We start from the raw sequence: 3482 nt of genomic DNA, 5'->3' as shown, positions 1-3482 counted from the left end.
GGAGCAAATCACTTTGTCCGAATGTCTACCGGACAGAAAGGTATACCTGGGCATGGGGTTAATCTCGGAGCTCAGGAACAAGTTAATTAAATTTCTTCGAGCTAATTATATACGGTAAAAATTGGATACTTGCTAGAACGGTGAGACCGGAGACTGAGGGAAGAAAGAAACAAGCACGAGCATGAAGACTTTCTTTCGGGACCGGAGGAGTGCTTGATCCGAAGAAAGCGAAGGACATTGTTTGGTCAGTTTTCTCCATAGACAAGTTGATCGTGGTCGTTGGTCCAGTTGATCGTGGTCGTTGGTCCGGGTGATCCGTTGCACAATTGCCACGCGTCAATACCGTTCTGCCACATTGTACCGCCAATCGTACGGGTGTCAGACCGTATGACCCAACCTTATCCTTTTTAGGGTTTTTCTTTATTCAAAAGGGCTTTATGTTATATGAGGCCCATAAGGCAAAACTATAAATAGGAGGCATTACTTTACTTTCAGGGGTTGGCTTCTTGAGTTCTAGAGCATTGTAATAGCAAAATATATAAAATCTCCCTCTCTCATTCTCTGATTTTGGTCCGGATTCAGTGTGTTATTCTTTAGCTTTATTCGATTAAACAATATTCATATATCATTAAATACATATATTTAGTTCAAACCATCGATTATTATTCACTTCTTCATAGCATATCCATATATATCTTTTTTCAACCAAATAGATTAAAGCTCAACCACATATCCTATACCTCACTCATAAATTTAATTGATTGCCTAAATTTGGGGTAAACAGTTTGGCGCCCACCGTGGGGCTAGGATAATAGTGGTCTTTGATCTTGATTTCTATCTTACCCGTCCGAATCGAAAATATCTTTTGTCCGTCTCTGTGAAAACGGACCAAATGGCTGACAGTGGACAATCTGGTCACGTCAACAACAACGATATTGTGGCCGAAAATGAAGACAGTGGGCCACGAGGATTACCAGCAAATCCTGCTGACCCGAACCCTGTTAATTCGAGGGAGGGCCTCAACCGGCAAAACACCGTGAATCAGGAGAATGCCGCCCCGCCGGCTACTGATCCTTTAAATACTCACAATTCAATTACTTTGTCCCGGACACAAGGTCGGAAAGTACCGGATACCCCGGATGATAATATTGACTTACGCTTAATTTTTGAAATGTTGCAGGAACAGAGAGCAGCGATTGCCGAACAAGGAATCGCAATAGCCCAATTGCAAAACAGAAGTGATAAAACGACCCCGGAGAAGGCGAAGGGTGTTGTTGGACCCAGAAGGGATGAGACGCGGATGGTTGAGAGCAATGGGTTCGGAGCTGGTTCGTCCACCGAGGTTATGAGAATGCTTGAAAAATTGGCGAAGCGGGTAGACTCGACCGAAAAGATGGTGGAAACATATAACTCTCGGGTGGACCAAATACTAGGGGCTCCGCCTATTCTGAACGGACCGGATTCGAAGAGGTACATTCAGAGGCCTTTTCCTCCTAGTGTGGCTCCGAAATTGATCCCAAAGAGGTTCAAAATGCCGGATATCCAGAAATATGACGCCACAATGAACCCGCAGGAACACGTGACTTCATACACCTACGCTATAAAAGGCAATGACATTGAAGAGGATGAAATCGAATCCGTGTTACTGAAAAAGTTTGGGGAAACTCTGTCAAAGGGAGCATTGACTTGGTACGACCATCTTCCCGAGCATTCGATCACTTCTTTCGAAATACTAGCCGATGCTTTCATAAAAGCTCGCGCCGGTGCCAAAAAGGTGCAGGCTTGTAAGGCGGATATTTTTTGTATAGCCCAAAGGGACGATGAGTTATTGTGTGAATTTGTCAACCGATTCCAAAGGGAACGAATGGAGCTCCCTTCGGTTCCGGAGGAATGGGCTGCACAAGCTTTCACAAAAGGGCTCAATCCTCGGAGCTCGACGGCCTCGTTCAAATTAAAGGAAAACTTGCTAGAATACGAGGCTGTGACCTGGTCGGATGCCCATAACCGATACGAGTCAAAGATTCGGGTAGAGGATGACCAACTCGAGCTTCCCCCGGGGCCCGTAAATATGAACAAAAGCTCGGAGAGATCGCGAAGGAATTACGAACCGGAGGCCAGACCATCGAGGGAAAGGTATCGGCCATACTCTCATTCGGAAAAACCAAGCTTCAGGTCGGAAAAATCAAAGGTTGGCCCGAATCATTTCTTCGGGCGGGGTGATAAATGGGCCGAGCGCCCGTCGAACAGTCGAGGTCTCTCATTCAGGAGCGATGCCGGAAGCTTGGCCGGCAACAAAGACTTGCCGAGGATATCGGAGTACAACTTCAACGTCAACACTTCGGACCTCGTCTCGGCTATTGGCCGTATCGCAGATGTAAGATGGTCGAGACCACTAAGGTCAGACGCGGGCCAACGGGACCCGAGCGTGATGTGTGAATATCATGAAACCCATGGACACAGAACTGAGGATTGTCACCAACTAAGAGATGAGGTGGCTCGGTTACTGAAGAATGGCCATCTCCGAGAATTGCTAAGTGAACGAGCCAAAGGTCACTACAAGGAAAGGAAGTCTCATAAACGGGCCAAACCAGTAGAACCTCAGCATATAATCTACATGATAATCGGGGGTACCGATACCCCACGAGGGCCGGTGATGAAGCGGACGAAAATTTCTATTGTGCTTGAAAAGCGCAGCCGGGATTACTTATCCGAGGGTTCCATCCGTTTCAGTAACGAGGATGCAGAAGGCATCATTCAACCGCACAATGATGCATTGGTAATCTCTATACTTATTTTTAAAACACAAGTTAAACGTATTTTGATTGACCCAGGTAGCTCGGCCAACATCATCCGGTGGAAAGTGGTTGAACAACTAAGGCTACTCGATTAGATCATACAGGTAGCCCGGGTGCTCAGCGGGTTCAACATGGCGAGCGAAACCACGAAGGGGGAGATCTCTTTGTCGGTTAACATTAATGGCACTATCCAGCAAATGGTGTTCTATGTAATCGAAGGAGATATGAAGTATAATGCATTGCTGGGTAGACCTTGGATACATAGCATGAGGGCCGTGCCGTCAACATTACATCAGCTGCTAAAATTCCCGACCCCGGAGGGGATAAAAATCATCCGAGGTGAACAGCCCGCTGCAAGGGAGATGTTCGCGGTCGAGAAAGCGACACCTCAGCACAAAAAATCGGATCAAAAGGAAGAAGATTCAACCGGGGGAAAGGACGCCAAATAGCAACTAAAGCACACGGGGTTGGAACCGGAATATGAAGAGGATGATTTCGGTGCACCCAGATCATTCGTCATGCCGGATGACTCGAATGCAACCAAGCAACAGTAGAGGAGTTGGATCAAATCAACTTGTTCGAGCATCTACCGGACAGAAAGGTACACCTGGGCACGGGGTTAACCTCGGAGCTCAGGAAAAAGTTAATTAAATTTCTTCGAACTAATGTCGATTGCTTCGCATGGTC

Source organism: Lycium barbarum, chromosome 2 (genome assembly GCF_019175385.1).
Source record: "Lycium barbarum isolate Lr01 chromosome 2, ASM1917538v2, whole genome shotgun sequence".
Classification (NCBI taxonomy): Eukaryota; Viridiplantae; Streptophyta; class Magnoliopsida; order Solanales; family Solanaceae; genus Lycium; species Lycium barbarum.
The sequence above is the reverse complement of the archived record's forward strand: the minus strand, read 5'-3'. Positions refer to the sequence as shown.